This window comes from Mandrillus leucophaeus, unplaced genomic scaffold (genome assembly GCF_000951045.1).
Source record: "Mandrillus leucophaeus isolate KB7577 unplaced genomic scaffold, Mleu.le_1.0 Scaffold1178, whole genome shotgun sequence".
NCBI classification, from domain to species: Eukaryota; Metazoa; Chordata; class Mammalia; order Primates; family Cercopithecidae; genus Mandrillus; species Mandrillus leucophaeus.
The window spans coordinates 624,641-639,514 of record NW_012100076.1 but is presented as its reverse complement, the minus strand read 5'-3'; the positions used below and the strand labels follow the sequence as shown (position 1 = coordinate 639,514).

General features: G+C 43.7%; 1 protein-coding gene across 1 annotated transcript in view; it reads right to left on the bottom strand.

Moving 5' to 3' along the window:
* FAR1 (fatty acyl CoA reductase 1) overlaps window positions 1–1,514 on the bottom strand; it is a 63,932-nt gene extending 62,418 nt beyond the window's left edge. Inside the window, exon 1 of the mRNA XM_012001517.1 lies at window positions 1,370–1,514. The gene's annotated coding sequence lies outside the window, so the exon portion shown is untranslated. The remainder of the gene's footprint in view (window positions 1–1,369) is intronic.
* Between the last annotated feature and the right edge of the window lie 13,360 nt (window positions 1,515–14,874).

The window sequence follows — 14,874 nt, the reverse complement described above, 5'->3', positions numbered from 1 at the left end:
AGATCTCTTGGGCCCAGAAGTTTGAGGCTGGAACGAGCTATGATCTCGCTAATGCACTCCAGCCTGGGAGACAGCAAACCCTGTCTCTGTTTACTTTTTTAATTAATTTGAAAAAAAGACATCAGGATTGTACTTATACGTTAATTCTCACTTGTGTTACTGTGAGAGATCTTGCATCATTTTTATGTTATATTACACATGCCCAACATGACAGTTGAGAAACTCCCCTGGAGGGCAGTTTTTCTGAGAGTATCTTCTGATGTTGTCTTTAAACCAGCACTTTTTTTTAAATACAAAGAATTAAGGGATTCCTGACTGCCATCCAGTCAAAAGCAAACAATATGTATGCCATTACTTCGGAGGGAGTGAGTTTTTGTGCTGCTGAGGCAAAACAAAGAGATGGACTGTCACAGGGATGGCAGGAGGGGTGGAGTGCAGGAGGAGGATCAGCCCCGGTAGTGAGAATTAAAAACTTTTCAGTGTTTGGCCCTCGACTAGCAGTAAATTAACCTTCAAACCTGACCAAGACACTACCTGAGACCTCTACTCTCCCACACTGCAGAATCAGACAACTGTTCTTGCTCAACTACTCATAAAAGATTCACAACCTTCACCTACCACACATAAATCTACCGCGTTTGCTGCTAGTATACTTTGTCCTAACAGACCAACTAATGCCTTCTAGTCCAACAGCCTCCCGTCCACACCTCACAAAAAACCTTCTCGCGGCCACCTTCCGGTTTCAGTAGGTGCCTCTTACTCCAGATCCACGTGTCCCCAGTTCTTCAGAAACCTTCACCTTCAAACCCCAAGCCCGTCCTCCCTTCACTCCCAGCTGATCTCCCCCCAAGCCCTATCAATGCTTACTTCTAAGAGGCCAACCAGACTCCCCGGCCCCGTGCCTTCTCCCTGAGCACCCTTTTCAGAGCATCACCTTATTTCCCACCACTTTCCTCCTCCCCAGACCCGAAATCCTGCAATCACAGGCCTCCCTTTGCCGCCACCCTCCAGCAAGCACGCGAGCCCGCTGCTCGGTTAACTACCCCGCCCCACCTTCGCCACCTCTACGCGGCCTCCCACCCCAGGCGGCCCCCCGGGCTCCGCGGCTACAAACCAGGCCCCACCGTACGTCCCCCTCGCGGTCCCGGCCCCGTGAAAGGCGGTGGCGGGGCCAAACGGCGCAGAGACCACCCGCGCAGAGGCAGGCGCCCTCACTTCTGGGCGTACCCGGGCGGGGGCGGGGGCGGGACGGCTAGTCGTCGCCCCCACCTCGGCCCGGCCTGCAGCCCCGGTTCCCGCAGCCGCTGCCCCAGCCAGGCGAGGAGGAGCCCGCAGCCCGGCAGCTCCCGTTGGCGCACCCGCCTCTCACCTAGACGCAGAGGCTCAGACCTCGCTCTCCCACTGGCTGTCCAGCGATAGCTGCGCCGCCGCCGCCGCCGTCGCGCTCTCTTCACTCGCTTTTCCACCGCCCCCGACCGGCTGCTGAAGAGCGGACGGGCAGTGGCACGTCCATTGGCTGAGGCCCTCACTCGCGTCAGCCGGCCCCGACCGCACCTCGTGATGTGAGTGGCTGGCGCGGCGCCTCTTTTCCACATCCGCTTCTGATTGGCTCTCGCGCACACCCTTAGCAGGAGGACCACTCATCCTCCTCCCTGCTTTAGCTTCCCACCCCCCAACCCGGTTTCCCTCCGGGCGGGAGCGGGGCAGGAGCGGACGCCAGCGGAACGCGAACGGCCAATGGGGGTGCGGAGGGAGGGCCGGGAGGTGGGCCCTACAGCCGGCCGGCTCGCGGGGGAATGCTCAGCCAATGGGCCCGCGCCCCACATCCCGAGTCCTGGAGCGCCCCCGCCGGCTGCTGGCGTCCAGTCGGGTCGCGCCCAGGGCCACGCCCGGCTGTCCGTCGCGCGGGAGGGGCGCCAACCCCCAAGGTTGGGAGCAAGCGGCGAGGCCCGCGCGGGAGACAGCGGGGCTGCCATTGTGGCGTGCTTAGCGCTATTATGGTGGGGCCTGGGGGCCCTGCGGCCAATGCTGGGCGTGAGGGATCCGTTCGGAGAACTACCAGCTTGGCAGGTGTGGCCCGGGTCGGTGAGAGCGGAGAGCTCTGTGGACCCCTGGAGCCTCCACGGGTCTCGCCCAGCCCCAAGGCACTGTGGGCCCATTCATTCCATCCTCCACTTCCTCCAAAATAATACCCTACAAAACTTACCGGTAGTGACAGGAGTTAGAATAACGTTTACTTCTGAGGGGTGGGGGCACGAGGGAACCTATAGAAAGCTGGAAACATTGCGTGTTGATCCTGGTGGTCGTTCCGGGCTGTGTACACATGGAAAAATTCATCGAGCCGGACACTTAATAGTATTACCAGACTCATACAGTTCATTTTAAAAAATAATAAAAGGATCATAAGAATTCTGTAATAATATTACCACAACCTTTGGGCTCCGTGGGACTCCATTGTATAAACAGTCGGCATTAGGATTTAGCTGTCATTCAAAACAGGCAAGCCATAGGAAGAAAATAAAGGATTTGTGAGAAGCAAAAATGAGTGAACACTCTTGGCAAGGTGAATAGCATGCACAGGTTGGTATTTAGGGATGGGCCAGGATGGCTCAGAGTGATTTTTCGGTGGGGATTTACAGCTTGTTTCAGTGCCTGGCCCTGTTAGTAGCTAAAAGCAGTCATAGTGCTGCATCCAGTTGGAAACTACAAAAGCTCACTGAGCTGCCTACTTTGTGGCAGATGTTAAGTTCTGGCTCAGGAAACTAATTTGAATGCCATGGCTTCTGCCTCGATGAGCTCACAGTCTTGCACCAAGTACTGTCATTTCTGGAGGAGGGCACAGAACACAAAGCTAACACACTTTCTTACCCTCAGGGATGTCACATTCTCCTACTTGAGGCAAGACACTGTATGCCTGGAACCCATCCAGTCCAATAGCCAAATTCATAAATAGCCAGGATCAGGTGAAACACTTCTTAGAAGTGGGTCAAAATAGTCTCCCAAAACAAACGTAAGAACTTTGGACCAAATTCTAACCTGTAAAAGAACACAAGCAACAAAACAAAGATTGCAGTATTCATATTTATTAATTTAGTCATTAAAAATTGTTTAAATCAGGTAAATGCCTTTATTTAAAGTGCTTGTCACTACACTAAGCATATAAACTTGAATAGGACAGTATTCCACAGAACATAGGGTTTAATGGAGAGACAGACGTAAACAATGCCAGTGTAATACAGGATGAGGGAATACCTAGAAAGAAGATGTAACTCAGCATGGGGGATTCGGGAGCATCTTAGAACATGTGTAGCTAAGTGAACCACTGATGAGGTTTATCAGTATACTGATAGGGTAATATCACTATAGAAAATAGGCACTATTTCCAGAAAATACTTCATAAATTTTTTGTTGTTTGTGCATACGTCTTAATTTTAACAATTGATATAAGTACAAAAGCAAAGTAATACTTAGTTCTGAGGAAAACATGATATAAATAGTAAGTAATCACTTAATAAATGATTCTCAAAAATAGCTGTACACTTGAGAGCATAAAGGGATCTCATTTGATTCAAGTCAATGTGTATGAAATGTGTACCTCCAGCAGACCCACACAAATGGACAGAGTGCTTTCTGGAGGAAGATTTTAAAAAACAACAGATCACTCTCCAAGATGGTACAATTTCATGGGTAGGGCATGTTGTATGACTTGAATCTTCCATAATATACCATCATTCTTAAATGAATTCAGAGAATTAACAAATCTACAAAAAGTGAGTAATTAAATAAAAGGCAGTGAAAGATTTTGCACCAGAGTTTAAACTAGAAAAATGTAATGACATCAATCATTCATTCATCTGCCTTTCCTATCTTTATTCAACAAGATCCCTGAAAATTGGGCTGCCAAATATTGATTAGTATCAACTGCATTATAATTTTATCCAAACATGAAACAACTCTTCATGCTTTTGATCCATGCTATAAAAACAGTATCTTGTAAATGAAGGTAAATTACATCAAGTCAAAAATGTACTATTATAGTTTCTAGCCTAAAGGGAGACACTATATATCACTGAGATACTATATATCATAGAGAAAATATATAGGAATAAAGACCAAAACCAATATGCTACCCTTAACGTGGTTAGCATATTGGCCATAACGTGGCTATTATGACTCTCAGAATTTCATAACTTTTTAGAAACAAAAAACAAGTTCAAATATTTTTATGCAAATACTGCTCTGAGGAAACACTTTTCTTCTGGCATGTATCATTTTCTAACATTTTTTTTTTTGTGGGAATGTCTTATTCAGTATAGTTATGATGAAGTCTTCACTTTATCCTCACAGCAACCCTATGCAAGTATTCATCTATTCATCTAAATTCTATAGAAGACAAGCTTGAGGCTCAGTGAGACAAGTAACTTGTCTAAAGACATATAGCTGTTAGGTGGCAGAAGTGGGATTAAAATCTAGATCGATTTGATGGCAAGCCCCATTATCTTTCTACTCATGCTACATTTGCCTCTTCCAAAACCAGACCAAGTCATTATGTCTTGTCATTATACATCTTTGTATTCCTCACAATGAGTAGTACACAATCTTTTTTTTTGAGACGGAGTCTCGCTCTGTCACCAGGCTGGAGTGCAGTGGTGCAATCTCGGCTCACTGCAAGCTCCGCCTCTTGAGTTCATGCCATTCTCCTGTCTCAGCCTGCCAAGTAGCTGGGACTACAGGCACTCACCACCACTCTCTTGACCTTGTGATCTGCCCGCCTTGGCCTCCCAAAGTGCTGGGATTACAGATGTGAGCCACCGTGCCCAGCCTTCAGCCTTTTTTTTTTTTTTTTTTTGAGACGGAGTCTTGTTCTTGTTCTGTCTCTCAGGCTGGAATGCAGTGATGCAATCTCGGCTCACTGTAACCTCTACCTTCCTGGGTTCAAGCGATTCTCCTGCTTCAGCCTCCCAAGTAGCTGGAATTAGAGGCACCCGCCACCACGCCCGGCTAATTTTTGTATTTTTGGTAGAAACAGGGTTTTGCCTTGTTGGCCAAGCTGGTCTCGAACTTCTGACCTCGTGATTCACCCACCTTGGCCTCCCAAAGTGCTGGGATTACAGGCGTGAGCCACCACGCCTGTCCCAGAATCTTATATACACACCCCTCACGGAATTCACCAAATTAATCCTTCTTTTCACCATGCTTTACTTTACAGATTGCATGACAATAGAAAATATAAACTATTTAAAAGTAACTATAGTACATTAAAAATATGTGTTTTGATAAAACTAATGAGAATACAACTTTCTTTGTAGTTGCTGTAGAAAACCCATCATAGCTGTCTAGAATGCACCAGAGATGTTCACTCTCAGCATAGACAGAGTTACAGGCAACTTTTCCCAAGTGAACTAAATTTTAATGAGAGCAGTATTCTCTATAGTTCATTTTATGATATCTGCCTTGCCCTGCACCCAAAGATGCTTCCAGAATAGGTCCACTTTAAAAATATTTTTAAAGCCTGTTAGTAAAAACAAAAACAAAAAATCCTGTTAAGGTCTATTAAGGTTTTAACATTTCCACCAGTACATCGATTGCCTGTCTAGGCAAGTACACACAGGTTCCTGTGACTTCATTTCCTCAGTATCTGTTCTGGGTGTTTCAGAGATGTGTGAAATAAGTTTGGTTTTCATCTAAAAGGGAGTGCTCTGACCCTCAGATATTCTACAAGTTTAATCTAAGTGGAACAAAAATGGAGCTGCTATGTCCCTCGATCTTCTAAATTATTCTTTGTGTCTTGACTATTGACTTTCTGGTTCTCAACTATCTCCTCTAGACGTTTATTGTTAAAAGTGCCCTGGTATTACTGAGCTCCCAGGTCTTGGAAAGAAGAGGCACAGTATTTGTAACACGTTTTAGATACCATCTGTTGTCAATTTCCCAAGCATCATTGTGAAAAGAAAGTAGCTTGTTGGCCAATTTATTTCCACATCTCATTAGATGGTCATTGTTCTGCCTGTCTTTTGTGGGTAGCATTGCCATGGTTTGGAGTTCATTCGGGAGCAATAGTAACTGTACAGAACTCTGGAAATTATTCTTCTTTTTCCTGTCTTTTCTTTTTCTTTCTTTCTTAGGGATTTACTTCCTTTGCACATGAGTCAGAACAGAGCTCCCACAGATGCCCAGAAATGAGAATGACTAATTTGACATATTTTATCTAAGGTCATAGCATGTCCAAGGTGTAAGCCCCAGACTCTGACTTGCCCTTTTCTTTGCGTGGTGCTTCTTGAGAATAGCACCTAAAGTCTCTAAAGTCTCTATCAGCACACCCTTGGGCTTCTAAGGTAAGGCCTCCTCCTGGATAGATTTGCAAAGAAAGGCCCTAGACTGGGAGAACTTCACACAGCCAACCACACCTATGTGTAAAAAAACTTGTCAGTGTCTACAAAGGTATGACTCTAAGGAAATAAAACATTTGACTCATTTGCTAATCTCCAGTTATCCAAAGTAGAGAACAGTGCACAGATTACAGTTTCTCCATAAACAAAGCCATTCAATCATTCTATTATGGTATTTCTTAGAGCAGCCAGTTATTTATATATACATAAAAAATTAAAATTATTTTCATCTGGTTTTTTACATTTTTTATGTGGCTACTAGAAAAGTTAAAATTGTATATGGCTGTTAGCCAGGAATGGTAGCATATGCCTATAATCCTAGCTACTCGGAAGGCTGAGTCAGGAGGATCACTTGAGCCCAGGAGTTTGAGGTTACAGTGAGCTATGATCATACCACTGCATTACAACCTGGGGAACAGAGCAAGACTCTTTCTAAAAAACAATAAAAATAAATTATTTGTGACTTGTATTATCTTCCTGTTGGACAGCATTGATCAACATGGCAAAAAAGGCCGAGGGTGGTGGCTCAGCACCTGTAATCCCAGCACTTTGGGAGACCAAGGTGGGTGGCTCACTTGAGGTCAAGAGTTCAAGACCAGCCTGGCCAACATAGTGAAACCTTGTCTCTACTAAAAATACAAAAATTAGCCGGGTGTGGTGGCAGACACCTGTAATCCCAGCTACTCAGGAGACTGAGGCACAAGAGTCACCTGAACCCGGGAGACGGAGGTTGCAGTGAGCCAAGATCGTACTGGTACACTCCAGCCTGGGCGATAGAGCAAGATTCAGTCAAAAAAAAAAAAAAAAAAAGCAAAAAATGATAAACACAATAAAATGTAACTGCTACAGGAAAAGTCAATAGAAAGTATTGTGGGCACACAGAGGAACAACTGTGTAGGAGATTCTAGGAAGGCATCACAGAGAAGGTAATATATGACTTGAATCCCAATGGGTGAGTAAGGGTATTGATATGTATTTCCCAGGCAGAAGATGAGCATGTAGAATGTTACATTAACATGAAAGAGTGACTAGCAAGTTGAAACGTTAAAAATAGCTTGCTGTTTCTCAAGTTTGGCATAGAGGGCAGGGTGCTCGCTGAAAAGTAGTAAGAAATGAAGTTGGGAAAATAGATTAAAGCAAGATATGAAAAGTCATGAAAGCCACGCACTATTGATATTTTTAATAAAAAGGATTGATGTTTTTTGAGCTTTAGAAAGGTAACTCCAGTGGCCACATGGAAGTTGAACTAAAGAGAAGACTTGGGGTGGGAGAATAGGAAACAAAGGTAGGAAGTTTAAATGACTATAATTTTGGGCAATGGTAGTGGGAATGCAGAGGATAGGGCCACAAAAAGTATCTCAGAAGTAGAATTGACGAAAACTGGTAACTCATGTAGGAGAAGTAAAGGAAAGAGAGGAATTAAGAGAGATGGCCGAAAGTGTTCCCACTAGGTCATAGGCTGGAATGACAATTTCCTTCTGTTCATTCAACAGATATGCTGAAGGCCCATACGGGTGCCAGGTAGTAGGGTATTGGTGCTTAATGGGCTGCCAGTGACAATGTCATAACGTTGTGTGATTCGGTTTAAAACATTTACTAGAGATCAGGCATGAGCCACGGTGCCTGTAATCCTAGCACTTTGGGAGGCTGAGGTGGTGGATCACTTGAGGTCAGGAGTTCAAGACCAGCCTGGCCAATATGGTGAAACCCCATCTCTACCAAAAATACAAAAAAAAAAAATTAGCTGGGCATGGTGGCACGTGCCTGTAATCCCAATTATTTGGGAAGTTGTGGCAGAAGAATGGCTAGAACCCAGGAGACAGAGGTTACAGTGAGCTGACATCATGCCATTGCACTCCAGCCTGGGCAACAGAGAGAGACTCTGTCTCAAAAAAAAAAAAAAAAAAAAAAAAAAATTTCTATTTTATGTACTGTTCCTTGTGTAAGAGCATGTACTTACCTTACATCCTGTCCTTAGGTCTAAACAACCTTGACCATAAATCAGGCCCCAGGTATATTCACATAACATTTTTGGCTTTTCCTACAGTTGCCCTACACATTCCCTCCCTATGGTATATAAGCCCTGGGTCTAGGAGGTAATGTTATAGGGGTCCATCTTCTTGTCTTGCTGCTGCCCAAAACACAGACATGGCTTCCACTTATAAGTCCCTATTAAATGTTTTTTTGTTTTGTTTTTGAGAAACTTAGTTTTTCAGCCTCTTTCTTCAACCTCTCAGCTCCCTTGGACCTCTGTGGGTAGATTTGCGTAGACCTGCCCACCACAGATATGTGGCAAGCCAGGCAGGAGCTGAGAGACCAAGAAATGGGCAAAGGAAATAAAGCATCCATGGGGGAAATCCTAAGGTGGCCAGCCACTTCAATGTGGAGTGGTGTGGCTTACCTGTTAGACATTGGTAGGCCACCAAGCAAATCCAGAAACACCCTGAAAATGCTGATGGATTTAGAGCGATCATTAACTGTGAGCCATCTGTCACACATCACACTGCTGTAAGGAAGAGTAGTGAGTAGCTGATGCAGTCAGTTGGCTGCTTCTGTGGGTTGTCCATTTGACAGTGGAAGCCCAGCTAACAGCAGAAGCAAAGTAAGATGGCTTGAGGAAACACTTTTAAAAAGTGTTTTTTAAAGAGCTCTATAGTCAAAAGTACATGTATACTGTTTTAAGACCTCTGTTCTCTCTGTAAAACTTCTCAGTTGACTGAATTCTGTTTTTCTATCTGTCTGTCCCTCCTTTCTCTTGACGCCCTTGATATCACATGAGGGACCTGAAAAAGGGAATTTGAAATAGCTTGGTGTGTTAGTCCATTCTAACACTGCCATAAAAAAATACTTGGGACTGGGTAATTTATAAGAAAATAGGTTGAATTGGCTCAGGTTCTGCAGGCTGTACTAGAAGCATATCCGCTTCTGCCTCTAGTGAGGCCTCAGGAAATTTATAATCATTGCAGGAGACAAAGCAGGAGCCAGCATTTTGCAATGGCTGGAGCATAAGTGGGGCAGGGAAGTGCCACACATTTTTAAACAACCAGATCTCATGAGAACGCTATCTCGAGAACAGCACTAGGGGGAAGGTGCTAAACCATTCATGAGAAACTACCCCCATGATCCAATCACCTCCCACCAGGCCCCACCTCCAGCATTGGGGATTACAATTCAACATGAAATTGGGTGGGGACACAGATCCAAATTATATCATTCTGCTCCTCATCCCTCCCAAATCTCATGTCCTTCTCACATTGCAACATAAAATCATGCCTTCCCAACAGTCCCCCCAAATCTTAACTCATTTCAGCATTAACTCAGAAGTCCAAAGTGTCATCTGAGACAAGGCAAATTCCTTATGCCTATGATCCTGTAAAATAAAAAACAAGTTATTTACTTCTAAGATACAATGAGGGTATAGGCAGTGGGTAAGTACTCCTGTTCCAAAAGAGACATCAGCCAAAAGAAAGGTGCTACAGCCACCAAGCAAGACTGAAACACAGCAGGGCAGCCATTAAATCTTAAAGCTCCAAAATAATCTTCTTTGGCTTCATGTCTTACAATCAGGATGCACCTGGTGCAAGAGGTGGGCTCCCAAGGCCTCAGGCAACTCTGCCCCCATGGCTGCTCTCATGGGCTGATATTGAGTGCTTATGGCTTTCCAAGTGCATGTTGTAAGCTGTTGGTGGCTCTACCATTCTAGGGTCTGGAGGAAAGTGGCCCTCTTCCCACAAATCCGCTAGGCAGTGCCACAGTGGTGATTCTGTATGGGGGCTCCAACCCCACATTTCCCTTCCACACTGCCCTTATAGAAATTCTCCGTGTGGGTTCTGCCCCTGCAGCAGGTTTCTGCCTGGACATCCAGGCTGTTCCATTCATTCTCTGAAATCTAGGCAGAGGCTCTCAAACCTCAAATCTTGCATTCTGCACACCCATAGCCTTAACACCATGTAGAGGCCACCAAGGTTTATGGCTTGCACCCTCTGAGGCGGTGTCCCAAGCTGTACCTGGGTTCCTTTCAGGCACGGCTGGAGCTGGAGTGACTGGTATGTAGGGATCAGTGTCTTGAGGCTGCACAGTGCTGCAGGGCCCTGGGTATGGTTCACAAAACTATTGTTTTCCTAGGGCTCTGGGCCTGTGATGGGAAGGGCCGCCACAGAGGGTCTCTGAAGTGCCTTCGAAGCATTTTCCCCATTGTCTTGACTATCAGTACTTGCCTTCCTTTTTGTTATGCAAATTTCTGCAGCTGTTTGAATTCCTCCCCAGAAAATGGGCTTTTCTTTTCTAACATGTAGTCAGGCTGCAAGTTTTCCAAACTTTTATACTCTGCTTCCCTTTTAAATATAAGTTTGAGTTTTACATAATTTCTTTGTTCACATATATGAGCATAGGTTGTTAGAAGCAGCCAGGCCACATCTTGAACACTTGGCTGCTTAGAAATTTCTTCCATCAGATACCCTATGTTATCACTCTAAAGTTCTTTCGCGGATCCACAGGGCCACAGGCAGTAGTGCAGACAGCTTCTTTGCCAAGAGGTAACAAAAGTGACCTATGCTCCAGTTCCCAATAAGTTCCTTATCTCCATCTGAGACCTCATCAGCCTGGACTTCACTGTCCATATCACAATCTGCATTGTGGTCACAACCATTCAACAAGTCCCTAGGAAGCTCCTAACTTTTCCTCATCTTTCTGTCTTCTTCTGAGCCCTCCAAACTCTTCCAACCTCTGCCTATTACTTGGTTCCAAAACTACTTCCACATTTCCAGGTACTTCCACATTTCCAAAACTACTTCCACATTTCTTTGTAGCACTGCATCACTCCTCAGTACCAATTTTCTGTATTAGTTCATTCTTGCACTTCTATAATGTAATACTTGAGACTGGGTAATTTATAAGAAAAAAGGTTGAATTGGTTCATGATTTTGCAGGCTGTACAGGAAGACTGTACAGTGGCTTCTGCTTCTAGGGAGGTCTCAGGAAACTTACAATCATGGCAGAAGGTGAAGGAGGAGCCAGCACTTCCCATGGTTGGAGTAGAAGGAGAGAGATAGAGGGAAGTGCCACACATTTTTAAATAATCAGATCTTGTGAGAACTCTATCACGAGAACAGCACTAGGTGGATGGTAGTAAACCATTCATGAGAAACCACCCCCATGATACAGTCACCTCCCACCAGGCCCCACCTCCAGCACTGGGAATTAAATTTCAACATGACATTTGGGCAGCGACACAGGTCCAAACCATGTCACCTGAGATCTCTGGGAAAAACAGGGAAAGGTGACAAAGACTCCTTTTTTGGGAAGGAATCTCTGTTTTTCCTCATGGAACCCTAAAAGTTGTAAATGGATAGATTCCACTCAAGTTTAAAACTGCTCTCTTTTGTATTGTTTTATCTTTTGTATATTTTAGGTATGCGGGGACATAAGAGGTTACTTTGTACTATGAGAGGACTTGACATCAGTGTGTATAATGGCTGGAAGTCATGGGCAAGAGCTACACTGTTAGAGGTGACTGATGACAGTTGCTTACACTAAATGGTTATTTCCACAAGGAACTACCTGTTTTTCTTTGGTTTATGTATCTAGAGGATACAGAAACTCTTGATACTGAGAGATAAAACTCCATGGGGGATGGGCTGATCACTGAATTGGCTGATTGGCATGGGGTTGCCCACCAGCCTCAGGGAAATGGTCTTGCAGGAGGTGCACTGTGGTAGCATTGCATTAACCAGGTCATAGTTTTTCTTTTTAAGGACCCAGGATTCAGCATAAAATGGAATCCTTGATTTCGTGGGATCTAAGTCTTCTGCCTTTCAGTAAACATTAGGCCCTAAAAACTGCATGCTTTCTTTCCTCTGTTCATTGAAGGGTCATATAGTTTGGCTCTGTGTCCCCACCCAAATTTCGTCTTGTAGCTCCCATAATTCCCATGTGTTGTGGGAAGGATCCAGTGAGAGATAACTGAATCATGAGCGTGGGTCTTTCCTGTTCTGTTCTCGTGATAGTGAATAAGTCTCGAGATCTGATGGTTTTAAAAATGGGTTTCCCTGCACAAATCTCTCTTTGCCTCCCACCATACTCCTTGCCTTCCCCTATGATGTGACGCCTCCCCAGCCACATGGAACTGTAAGTCCATTAAACCCTTTTCCTGTATAAATTACCCAGTCCTGGGTGTATCTTTATTAGCAGCATGAAAACAGGTTAATACAAAGGGCTTCACCCTGAAGCTGGTAATCTAATTAAGAAGCTAAGTTAAAAAGAAGATACTTTCTGTCAATCTTATCTTCAGATAATGATGTTTAGGTCTAAGTTCTGTGCCTTTGAAATTAAACTTTTCCTTTTTTTTTTTTTAATACTTTAAGTTCTAGGGTATATGTGCACAATGTGCATGTTTGTTACGTAGGTATACATGTGCCATGTTGGTTTACTGCACCCATCAACTCATCATTTACATTACGTATTTCTCCTAATACTATCCCTCCCCCAGCCCACCACTCCCCAACAGACCCCAGTTTGTGATGTTCCTCTTCCTGTGTCCATGTGCTCTCATTGTTCAGTTCCCACTTATGAGTGAGAATATGTGGTGTCTGGTTTTCTGCCCTTGTGATATTTTGCTGAGAATGATGGTTTCCAGCTTCATCCATGTCCCTGCAAAGGACATGAACTCATCCATTTTTATGGCTGCATAATATTCCATGGAGCATATGTGCCACATTTTCTTTATCCAGTCTATTATTGATAGACATTTGGGTTGGTTCCACATCTTTCTACTGTGAATAGTGCCACAATAAACATGCATGTGCATGTGTCTTTATAGTAGCATGATTTCTAATCCTTTGGGTATATACCCAGTAATGAGATTACTGGGTCAAATGGTATTTCTAGTTTTAGATCCTTGAGGAATCACCACACTGTCTTCCACAATGGTTGAACTAATTTACACTCCCACCGACAGTGTGAAAGCATTCCTATTTCTCCAAATCCTCTTCAGTATCTGTTGTTGAGATGGTATCTCACTGTGGTTTTGATTTGCATTTCTCTGATAACCAGTGATCATGAGCATTTTTTCCATATGTCTGTTGTCTGCATAAATGTCTTCTTTGAGAAGTGTCTGTTCATATGCTTTGTCCACTTTTTGATGGGGCTGTCTGTTTTTCTCTTACAAATTTGTTTAAGTTCTTTCTAGATTCTGGATATTAGCCCTTTGTCAGATGGGTAAATTACAAAAATTTTCCCCCATTCTGTATGTTGCCTGTTCACTCTGATGATAGTCTCTTTTGCTGTGCAGAAGCTCTTTAGTTCAATTTGATCTCATTTGTCTATTTTGGCTTTTGTTGCCATTGCTTTTGGTGTTTCACTCATGAAGTCTTTGCCCATGCCTATGTCCTGAATGGTATTGCTTAGGTTTTCTTCTAGAGTTTTTACGGTTTTAGGTCTTAAATTTAAGTCTTTAATCCATCTTGAGATAATTTTTGTATAAGGAAGTGATCTAGTTTCAGCTTCCTACATATGGCTAGCCAGTTTTCCCAGCACCATTTATTAAATAGGGAACCCTTTCCCCATTTCTTGTTTTTGTCAGGTTTGTCAAAGATTAGATGGTTGTAGATGTGTGGTGTTATTTCTGAGGCCTCTGTTATGTTTCATTGGTTTATGTGTTTGTTTTGGCACCAGTACCATGCATTTTGGTTACTGTAGACTTGTAGTATAGTTTGAAGTCAAGTAGTGTAATGCCTCCAGCTTTGTTCTTTTTGCTTAGGATTGTCTTGGTTATGTGGGCTCCTTTTTGATTCCACATGAAATAAAGTAGTTTTTTCCGATTATGTGAAGAAAGTCAGTGGTAGCTTGATGGGGATGGTATTGAATCTATAAATTACCTTGGACAGTATGGCCATTTTCACGATATTGACTCTTCCTATCCATGAGCATGGAATTTCCCTTCATTTGTTTGTGTCCTTTTTTATTTCATTGAGCAATGGTTTGTAGTTCTCCTTGAAGAGGTCCTTCACATCCCTTGTACGTTGGATTCCTAGGTATTTTATTCTCTTTGTAGCAATTGTGAATGGGAGTTCACTCATGATTTGGCTCTCTGTTTGTCTGTTCTTGGTGTATAGGAATGCTTGTGATTTTTGCACACTGATTTTTGTATCCTGAGACATTGCTGAAGTTGCTTATCAGCTTAAGGAGATTTGGGGCTGAGATGATGGGATTTGCTAAATATACAATCATGCCATCTGCAAACAAAGACAATTTGACTTCCTCTTTTCCTAACTGAATACCCTTTATTTATTTCTCTTTCCTGATTGCCTTGGCCAGAACTTCCAATACTATATTGAATAGGAGTGGTGAGAGAGGGCATCCTTGTCTTGTGCTGGTTTTCAAAGGGAATGCTTCCAGTTTTTGCCCATTCAGTCTGATATTGGCTGTGGGTTTGTCATAAATAGCTCTTACTATTTTGAGATATGTTGCATCAATACCTAGTTTATTG